This window comes from Panthera onca, chromosome A2 (genome assembly GCF_046562875.1).
Source record: "Panthera onca isolate mPanOnc1 chromosome A2, mPanOnc1 haplotype 2, whole genome shotgun sequence".
NCBI classification, from domain to species: Eukaryota; Metazoa; Chordata; class Mammalia; order Carnivora; family Felidae; genus Panthera; species Panthera onca.
Genome location: NC_138340.1, coordinates 11458772 through 11469882, shown reverse-complemented (window position 1 = coordinate 11469882; position 11111 = coordinate 11458772). Strand labels below are relative to the sequence as shown.

At 45.8% G+C, this 11111-nt stretch overlaps 1 long non-coding RNA gene and 1 other non-coding gene across 2 annotated transcripts; both read right to left on the bottom strand.

The window, feature by feature from the left end:
- Positions 1-270: 270 nt before the first annotated feature.
- LOC144615732 (uncharacterized) lies at positions 271-10791 on the bottom strand. The gene is made up of 3 exons (XR_013554291.2): positions 10677-10791; positions 9485-9607; positions 271-597 (listed from the first exon to the last, which is right to left on the bottom strand). It is a non-coding gene; the product is annotated as an uncharacterized LOC144615732 (long non-coding RNA).
- On the bottom strand, positions 10453-10640 carry LOC132680003 (U2 spliceosomal RNA). The gene has a single exon (XR_009610480.1). It is a non-coding gene; the product is annotated as a U2 spliceosomal RNA (small nuclear RNA).
- Positions 10792-11111: the final 320 nt, after the last annotated feature.

Genomic DNA, 11111 nt, shown 5'->3' with positions numbered 1-11111 from the left:
GTTTTATAAGCCAATCAGTCAACAGTCTTTTATCTTACAGTTTCTCTAAAATATTTAGCTGGCGCCCCAGCTTCGTGTGTCCAGGCAGCTCCAAGTACAAGCAAGTACAGCCAAAGATTTCCCTGGACACAGTTTTTCCCACCCATTTCTTTTATTGTGGTGAAATACACTGGACATAAAATTGACGGCCTTAACCTTTTTTTTTTTTTTTTTTTTTTAAATGTTTATTTTTGAGAGAGAGATAGAGCGTGAGCAGGGGAGGAGCAGAGGGAAAGGGAGACACAGAATCTGAAGCAGGCTCCAGGCTCTGAGCTGTTAGCACGGAGCCCGATTTGGGGCTCGGACTCATGAATGGGGAGATCATGACTTGAGCCGAAATCAAGAGTTGGACGATTAACTGACTGAGCCAGCCAGGCGCCCCCATCTGATAGCGTTCTTAAACCCAAATGCTGCCCTCTTGCCTTGGGCCTTGGCATTTTCTTCAGGCTGTTGAGCAAGGGCCATCATCTTGCTGGAACTGTCTCCTCAGAGCCACCTGGTATCACTGCTTCCCGGGGAGGCCCCAAATTACCAGACTCAGTCAATTTAAATCATAACCTGCATGGAGAGAGACTGCCTTAATGTTATTAGAGTCCCTTCCATCCTGGCTTACCCCAGCACATCTCTGTTTCCATTAACAGTGGCAGGAAGTAGGAAACACACACAAATAGTCTGGCTATTTGCCAGGCTGTCTGCATGCAAGATGTCACAGTTTTCCCAGATGGTTTGCTCTAACATAACACAGGTCACCAATGTCCCACCGTGCGTCTGTGTCCTCATGATCTGTTACCTGATGGCTAAGGTAATGCCTCAGAGTTTGGGTTTTCATTACGGCAGAACCCCATTTCTGGCATTAACATTTACGTTAGTTATTGTTCAGTATGAACTACTGTAACAGAGAGACCCCAGAAACGCAGCAACTGAAACCCGACAGAAGTTACATCTTGCTCATGTAGCCGTCTAGAGGTGGCAGTCGGTTTGGGGCTGGTAAAGTGACTCTGTTTTCCTTATAAGCCGTGTCTTCGGTCCCTGGGTCCAAAGTAACATCTTTACCTCCGACCATTGTGTCTACATCCCAGGCTACAGGAAGGGGTGTTAGGCTCTAAGGAGCACATGCCCTTTCCTTTTAAGGGCACAGTGTGGATGTAGTCATCATCACATCTCTTCACGTTCTCTTGGCCGGAACTCTGACCCACACTGCAGCATCTGGAATACAGGGTTTTTAGGTGGATTGCCATGTGCTGGGCCACATCCTGGGAGTTCTTTTCTTTTTTTTAATTTTTCCCCCAATGTTTATTTATTTTTGAGAGAAAGAGACAGAGTGTGAGCAGGGGAGGGGCAGAGAGAGAGGGAGACACAGAATCCGAAGCAGGATCCAGGCTCTGAGCCATCAGCACAGGGCCCGAAGCAGGGCTCGAACTCACGAACCGCGAGATCATGACCTGAACTGAAGTTGGATGCTTAACCAACTGAGCCACACAGGCACCCTGAACTTTTTTTTTTTTTTTTTAAGTACACCTAACATAGGGCTTGAATTTATGACCCCTAGATCAAGAGTCACATGCTCTACCGACTGAGCCAGCCAGGTGCCCTTTAGGGGTTCGATTTAAAAAAAAATTTTTTTTTCACGTTTATTTATTTTTGAGAGACAGAGAGAGATGGAGTGTGAGCAGGGGAGGGGCAGAGGGAGAGGGAGACACAGAATCTGAAGCAGGCTCCAGGCTCTGAGCTGTCAGCACAGAGCCCGACGCAGGTCTTGAACCCATGAACCTCGAGATCATGACCTGAGCCGAAGTCGGACGCTTAACTGACTGAGCCACCCAGGCACCCCAGGAGTTTGATTTTTAAAGGAGGAAACTGAGAATAAATTCTGGTAGACAAGTAGCAACACATTAATTGTATCCTCCCATGAAGCAAGATTATTATTTCCATTATACTGATGAGTAACACGAAGGGTCCAAGAGTTTAAAAAGATTGGCCCCATATCCCATGGCTACTGAAGAGCCACCCGGGATTCAGTCCCAAGTGGTATGTGCCCTTAGCAGCTTTGACCACTGGGAGGACCCTGGAAACCGAGAGATTACAAATAATCTGAAAGAAATGTGGGATGTGGGGCGCCTGGGTGGCTCAGTCAGTTAAGCGTCTGACTTCAGCTCAGGTCATGATCTCATGGTTCATGGGTTGGAGCCCCGCATCGGGCTCTGTGCTGACAGCTCAGAGCCTGGAGCCTGATTCGGATTCTGGGTCTCCTTCTCTCCCTGCCCTTCCCCTGCTTGCACTCTGTGTGTGTCTCTCTCTCTCAAAAATAAATAAACATTAAAACAAAAGTGCTCCTTCGGTGAACAAACACGAGTGATAAGAAAGCAAAACTGTGTTACTGCTGATGTGGAGGAAGTTTGAGGTCTGGACAGAAGGTCAAACCACCACGACGTTCCCTTAAGCCGAAGCCTCGTCCGGAGCAAGGCCCTAACCCTGTAATTCTACAAAGGCCGAGAGAGGTGAGGAAGCTCTCACGTTGGAGGCTAGCAGACACACGTCGGGTCGCGAGGTTCCAGGAAAGACGCCATCGCCCCTGACGCGGCAGCGCAAGGCGAAGCAGCAGGTGCAGACGCAGAAGCTGCAGCGAGTGATCCAGAAGATCTAGCCGAGATCATTCACGAAGGTGGTTGCAGTCTAAACAGCAGGTTGTCCGTGGAGACCAGTCTTCTGATTGGAAGAGGATGCCATCCAGGACTTTCAGAGCTAGAGAGGAGAAGTCAATGGCTGCCCTCGAAGCTTCAGAGGACAGGATGACTCTCTCGTTAGGGGCTAAGGCAGCTGAAGTCAATGCTTATTTGCCATTGCAAAAGTCCTAGGGCCCTTAAGAAGTAGGCTAAATTGACTGTCTATGCTCTATACGTGGAACAATAAAGCCCAGATGATAGCTTATCTGTTTACAGCATGGTTTATTAAATATTTTAAATCTACTGTTGAGATCTATTGCTAGAGAGAGAGAGAGAGAAAGCAAGAAAGGAAGAAAGCAAGCAAGCAAGCAAGAAATTCTTTTCAAAATAACACTGCACGTTGACAATGTGCATGGTCACCCAAGAGCACTGATGGAGATGTAAAGTAAGTTTAATGTTGTTTTCAGGCCTGTAAACACAGTATCCATTCTGAAGTCCATGGATTAAGGAGTAATTTTGACTTTTAAGCTTATTCTTTAAGAAATACATTTTGGGGCACCTGGGTGGCTCAGTCAGTTGAGTGTCCAACTCCTGACTTTGGCTCAGGTCATGATCCCAGGGTCGTGGGATCGAGCCCCACATCGGACTCCATGCTAGGCATGGAGCCTGCTTAAGATTCTCTCTCTCTCTCTGCCCCTCTCCCCAACTCATACTCTATCTCTCTCTAAAACAGAAACAAATAAATACGTTTTGATTTTTTTATGTTTATTTATTTTTGAGAGAGAGAGAGAGAGAGAGAGAGAGAATGGGAGAGGGGCAGAGAGAGGGAGACACAGAATCCGAAGCAGGTTCCAGGCTCTGAGCTGTCAGCACAGAGCCTGACGTGGGGCTTGAACCCATGAACTGGGAGATCATGACCTGAGCTGAAGTCAGACACTTAACTGACTGAGCCACCCAGATGCCCTAAAGAAAATACATTTTGTAAAGCTATAGCTAGCTACACAGTGATTTCTCTGATGGATCTGGGCAAAGTAAATTGGAAACCTTCTGGAAAGGATTCACCATTCTAGATGCCATTAAGGATATCATTGATTCATGGGAAGAGGTCAAAATGTCAACGTGACCAGGAGTTCGGAAGAAGTGGATCCCAGCCCTCACGGATGACTTTGAGGGTTCAAGACTTCAGTGGGGGCAGTAACCGCAGGTGTGGTGGGAAGAGCAAGAGAACTAGAATCCGAAGTGGAGCCTGAAGACAATGGGCCTGCAGTGCTCCGATCTCGTGACAAAACTTGAACGGAAGAGGAGTTGCTTCTAACGGACGAGGAAAGCAGGCTTCTTGAGCTGGAATCTGCTCCGGGTGAAGATGCCGTGAAGACTGTTGGAACGACGACACAGGGTTCAGAACGTCACAGAGGCAGAGTGGAGGGGGCGGCAGCAGCGGGATTTGAGGGGACGGACTCCGATTCCGAGAGAAGTCCCACCGTGGGTGAAATGCCACCAAACAGCATCGCATGCTGCAGAGAAGTCGCTCGTGAAAGGAGGGCTCCTTTGATGCAGCAAACTTCACTACTGTCTTATTTAAGACATTGCCACAGCCACCCCAGCCGTGAGTGACCACCACCCCGATCAGTCAGCAGCCGTCACGTGGAGGCAGGACCCTCCACCAGCAAAAAGATTACGACTCGCAGAAGGGTCAGATCAGATGATGGTTAGCATTTTTTGGCAATAAAGTAATATATATATATATATATATATATATATATATATATATATATATATATATTAGAGAGAGGAGAAAGAGAGGGAGGGAGAGAGAATCTCAAGCAGGCTTCACGCCTGGTTGTGCAGGGCCGGCGTGGGGCTCAGTCTCATGACCGAGGTCACGATCTGGGCCGAAATCAAGAGTTGGACGCTTAACTGATTGAGCCACCCAGGTGCCCAGGAATAAAGTCTTTTTCAACTAAGGTATGTGCATTTGTTATTTGAGACATGATGCTATTGCGCACGTAACAGACTACACTATAGTGTAAGCACAACTTTGATACGCCCTGGGAAACGAGAACATTCATTTGACTTGCTTTATCGTGGTGGTCTGGAACTAAATCTGTGATACCTTGGAGGTATGCCTCTTTTTGTGGTTTCTGTGGACTTTATTTTTTCCAGCCTTGAGGACTGACTGGCTTTCATTTCTCTGCTTGGGTGGATGGAAATGTGGGTCTGCCCCTCATTTTTAGGCATTTAGAGGGGGCTCGGAGCCGGGTATGACTTGTACCTCCTGGGAATGGCTGGAGGCCCCAGGGGGTGCCGTTGGCTCAAGCAGGTGGAAGCAAGGAAGGGCTTACAGCAATTTGGAAGGAGCTCTGGGTACCTTGAGTTCCTTCTCAAAGGCGGTATGAGCATTTTATTTATTTATTTATTTATTTATTTATTTATTTATAAGAAATTTATTGGCAAATTGGTTTCCATACAACACCCAGTGGTCATCCCAGCAGATGCCCTCCTCAATGCCCATCACCCACCCTCCCCTCCCTCCGACCTTCCCATCAACCCTCAGTTTATTCTCAGTTTTTTAGAGTCTCTTATGATTTGGTTCCCTCCCTCTCTAACTTTTTTTTTTTTCTCTTCCCCTCCCCCCACGGTCTTCTGTTACGTTTCTCAGGATCCACGTAAGAGTGAAAACATATGGTATCTGTCTTTCTCTGTATGACTTATTTCACTTAGCGTAACACTCTCCAGTTCCACCCACGTTGCTACAAAAGGCCATATTTCATTCTTTCTCACTGCCAAGTAGGATTCCATTGTGTGTATAAACCACGATTTCTTTAACCATTCGTCAGTTGATGGACATTTAGGCTCTTTCCATCATTTGGCTCTTGTTGACAGTGCTGCTATAAACATTGGGGTACAAGTGCCCCTATGCATCAGTACTCCTGTATCTCTTGGGTAAATTCCTAGCGGTGCTATTGCTGGGTCATAGAGTAGATCTATTTTTAATTTTTTGAGGAACCTCCACACTGTTTTTCAGAGTGGCTGCACCCGTTTGCATTCCCACCAACAGTGCAAGAGGGTTCTCGTTTCTCCACATCCTCGCCAGCATCTATAGTCTCCTGATTTGTTCATTTTATGTATGAGCATTTAGAAACACTGGCCACTGAACCAGGATCTGGAGATCTGGACCCGTTTACCTGCGAACCACTCTTGGAGACATGGGAGGGTCCCTTCCCTTCTCCTTCTCTTGGAGGTCATTACATGCAGCAATTGACATTGATGATCTCTCTTTGCCATTTTCAGACCCTATGTTGTCTCTGGAACTCATAAATGAGGCTTGATGAGAATATGAAGGTCTGGCAAGGTCACTGCTTCCCCAAATGTGAAGCGTCTAACAGTAATATTTCCTGCATGTGGTGTTCAAGAAAACTTTGCGCTGCACAGGTAGAAACCTATTCCTTTTCCTAATTCTCTTTCAAGGCTACCGATTACTTCAAGAAATTGGTAAATTTCTTGATGCTAGTGGATCTTTGGTTAATTTTTTAAAAATTTGAGGATGGTTGACACACAATATTATGTTAGTGTTCAGTCTAGTGATTCCACGTCTCCATACCTTATGCTGCCCTCACGTCAGGGTACCTGCTATCATCACATGACACTGTTACAATATCATTGACTGTGTTCCCTACGCTGTACCTTTTATTCTCGTGGTTTACACATTCCATAACTGGAAGACTGTGTCCCCCACTCCCCTCCACCCATTTTGTCCATCCTCCTATCCCCCTTCCCTCTAGCAACTCTCGGTTTATTTATAGGGCGGATTCTGCTTTTTGTCTATTCTCCTTCTCCTTCTTCTTTTTTGTAGATTTCACATATAAGTGAAATCAGATGGTATTTGTTTTTCTTAGTCTTATTTCTGCTAGTGTATCTTAAAAAAAATTTTTTTTTTAATTTTAGAGAGAGAGCGAGCACGCACAAACCAGAGAGAGGGGCAGAGGGAGAGAGAGAGAGAGAGAGAGAGAGAGAGAGAATCCCAAGTAGGCTCTGGATGTGGATCTGGATCCCATGACCCTGGAATCACGACCTGAGCTGAAATCAAGAGTCAGACACTTTGGGAAGGCAAGCTGGTGCGGCCACTCTGGAAAACAGTATGGTGGTTCCTCAAAAAACTAAAAATAGAACTATCCTACGACCCAGCAATTGCACTACTAGGCATTTATCCACGGGATACAGGTGTGCTGTTTCAAAGGGGCACATGCACCCCAATGTTTATAGCAGTGCTACTGACAATAGCTAAAGTAGGGAAAGAGCCCAAATGTCCGTGGATGGGTGAATGGATAAAGAAGATGTGGTATTTATATACAAGAGAGTATTACTCTGCAATCAAAAGAATGAAATCTTGCCATTAGCAACTACGTGGATGGAACTGGGGGGTATTATGCTAAGTGAAATTAGTCAGATAAAGACAAATATCATATGACTTCACTCATATGAGGACTTTAAGACACAGAACAGATGAACACAATGGAAGGGAAGCAAAAATAATATAAAAACAGGGAGAGGGATGAAACATGAGAGATTCATAAATATGGAGAACAAACAGAGGGTTACTGGAGGGGTTGTGGGATGGGGGATGGGCTAAATGGGTAAGAGGCATTAAAGAATCTACTCCTGAAATCATTGTTGTACTACATGCTAACTAATTCGGATGTAAATTAAAAAAATTAAAACAAATTAAAACAAATTTAAAAAATTAAAAAAAAAAGTCAGACACTTACCCGACTGAGCCTCCTAGGTGCCCCTGCTAATGTATCTTAAAAAAACTGTTTACATTGTGTGTGTATATCTCTCTCTATACATGCATGTGTATGCAATTATATGTGTAACTTAAAAGTATGATATATTAAAATAGATTTTTTTTTAGTGCACAAGTCAATGAATTTTAACACATGTCACTGCCGTCGTAATCCAGGTACAGAACATCATCCCACAAAACTCCCTTGTGTGACCCTCTTTATAGTCACATCCTCCCCTAGTCCCCAGAAACCACTCACCTGTCCTCTGGTTTTGTCACTTACAGAATATTGTATCAGTGGAATCATATAGTATGTAACCTTTTGAGAATGACTTCCTTCACTCAGCATAATTTTGTATGCGTGTTTAGCTTGTGGATAGACAATACTCTCCCCCAGCCTGTTTGTTTTTGAGGTAAAATTGACATATGCCATTGTACTTTAAGGTCCACGACTAATGATTTGATATGCCTATATATTGCAAAATGACGACCACAGTAAGTTAATATCCATCACCTCACAGAATTACAATTTTTTTCCTTGTGATGAGAACTTTTATTTATTTATGTATTTATTTATTAAAAATTTTAATGTTTATTCTTCAGAAAGAGAGAGAGATAGAGACAGAGTATGAGCAGGGGAGGGTCAGAGAGAGAGAGAGGGAGACACAGAATCTGAGGCAGGTTCCAGACTCTGAGCTGTCAGCACAGAGCCTGAGGCGGGGCTCAGACTCACAGACCCCGAGATCGTGACCTGAGCCGAGGTCGGACGCTTAACCGAATGAGCCACCAGGCGCCCCATGATGAGAACTTTTAAAACCCATTCTCTTAGCAACTTTCAGATCTATGATATAATACTGGTAACTGTGGTCTCCATCCCCAGGACTTATTTATCTTTTAACTAGGTATTTGTACCTTTTGACCACTTTCACCCCCATTCCCTCCTCCCACCCCGCTTCTGGCAACCACACAGCTGTTCTCTGAGCATAATTATTTTGAGATTCATCTAAGTCGTTGTGTGTTTCAGTAGCTTGCCTTCTATTGCTGAGTTGTGTTCCATGGTATGGGTGGATCACAGTTTAACCACTCACCTATTGAAGGCATTAAACTTAAAAATAAAACTGTCAGTTGGGGGCCCTAGGTGCCTCAGTCGACTAAGCATCTGACTCTTGATTTCGGCTGTTTATGATCTCACATTTCATGAGTTCAAGCCCTATTTCGGGCTCCACGCTGACAGTGTGGAACCTGCTTGGGATTCTCTCCCTTCCCCTCTCTCTCTGCCTCTCCCCTGCTCACTCACTCTTTCTCTCTCAAAATAAATGAATACACTTAAAAAAATAAAATAAAACTGTCAGTTATTTATCAGCAAAAATGGGCTTATTCAGGAAGACCAGAAAATTACAATTCATGATACCTAGGCCACCACAATCTACAGGCAAGTGTGAGGCACATAGGCAAGGAAAGTTCTTTAGAGAGGAAAGGGGAGGGTTGGGAGGAGCTGCTATAAACCAAAAGTCCATTGGAGTAAACTGGGAGTTCAAAGTATAGTGGCTTTTTCATGGCTGTGGGGTCACAGTCTCTCCTTGGTCGGGCTGTTGCTGGGGGAGGAGAAAGACCTTTCTTCCTTCTGCCGGAGTAGTTCAGTGGTATCTGTTCTCAAGACTTGCAAGGTAAGTCCCTCGCTGCTTAGTTTACAGTTGATGGTGAGTGGTAGGGTGTGTGAGCTCCCCTTCTGGCCTCCAAGCTCCATTTTAAATGAGGTTTCATTCTCCTGATTTTCACAAGGGACGTTTGGTTTTTTCCTAGCTTTTGGCTATTACCAATAAAGCCCCTCTGAAAAATTGTGTGCAGGTTTGGTGTGACTTAGGCTGTTCAAAATCCTCTCTGGCCTTCCAATTCACTTAGAATTAAATCCAATGTTAAGTGCAAGGGTGTCTGGGTGGTCCCCAAATGCTATACCCTGTGACAAGCATGGGGAAGCCATGTGGTTGAAGCACAGTACCTGTTCTTGAGGTCCTCCCAGTCTGGGGGCAGCACGGCTGGAGTTCACATTGTGCCTCTATCACTTACAAGCTGTGTGACCTTGAGCAAGTTCCTTAACCTCTCTGCGTTTCAGTTTCCTCACCTGTAAATGGAGAGATTAATAACATAAACTACGTTACAGGGCTGTTGTGAGGATTAAATGAGTTAATTCGAAGAGTATGGAACAAGCCCTTACATGTAATAAGTGCTTAACAAAAATGATCACTGTTTCATTATTGGCTTTCGGAATTTAATTGCACTGGAAGGCCTGTCTAGGAAGTTTGTATTTTATCCTGTTAATTGTATGCAGGGAGAGTGGGGTTGAGCTGGTAGATGAGAGACAGGAGGGAGAGGGAGGGGTTTGGAGACTCTTGGAATACTCCTGAATAGCTTTCCTGGGGTGGTGGGGAGGAGTCTGGTTGGAGTGGGTTGAAGAGGGAATAGATGGAGGGCTTATGGAGACAGCAGATGTAGATAACTCACTGGAGGAATTTTGCTAAAAAGAAATGCAAAGGGGGGGGGGTAGGGGGCGCCTGGTGGCTCAGTGGGTTAAGCGTCCGATTTCAGCTCAGGTCATGATCTCACAGTTTGTGAGTTCAAGCCCCGTGTTGGGCTCTGTGCTGACAGCTCAGAGCCTGGAGCCTGCTTCAGATTCTGTGTCTCCCTCTCTCTCTGCTCCTTTCCCACTCACACTCTGTCTCTCTCTGTCTCAAAAATAAATAAACATTAAAAAAATTTTTTTTAAAAGTGCAAAGGGACAGTAGTAAGTGGAAAATGTGGGGCAAAGGGGTTTCCTTTTCTTTCTTTTAATGGGTGAAATGAAAAGTAGGAATGATTTCAACATAAGACATAATTAACAGGGTGTAATCCTCAGAGGGAAATCCCTGAAGTTGGCAAGGGATGAGGGCCAATGTTAAAATGGTACAATCTTTATCTTCTCCCCCCACAGGCGGGTGCAGTGTTCCTGGAAGTACTGCAGTACCACGTGGATGGGTGAAGTGGGCGGAGTAAGCTCCTATTCCAACTCCCTGCTCCAAAAATCCATTTAATATATTACCCTCGGATAGGGGACGTATCTGATATTAATCTGGCAACAGTTACTACAGTTGATCTTAGCTAAAAGGCCGAGAAACAACTAGATTTGTTTTGGAAGGAAGCAGGGTGCTCAGTACCAGAATTACTTCCCCCTCGCTGGTGGAGAGATCATTCTCTAGAGGCCAGATGGCTGGAGCCAAGGACCACCGGCGTCGAAGCTTCTCCTCCCCTGCACTGGGGGCAGAAACTCCTCAAGGTCTGGGAAAGAAGGCGGGGCCTGCGGGGGTGGGGCCAACCGCAGAGGCGAGCCTACGAGCTAGGGGGCGAAGCTCTGCCCTTGCAGGGTTCTGGTGGGATGGGAGGCGGGGCCTGTGCAAGGGCGAGGGGCGGGCTTGTTTGGGATGTGGTTGCAGACGGTGGATCTGGGGAGCGACGTGTGACGTCCCGGTCTGGCCGACCTGAGGGGCATTCGGCACGGCTGGTGTGAAAGCTGGCTGGCTGGAAGGCCCGAACACTACGGACAGAAACGTGGGGGCCAACGGAAGGCCGTGGAAAGCCGGCTCACCACGGTC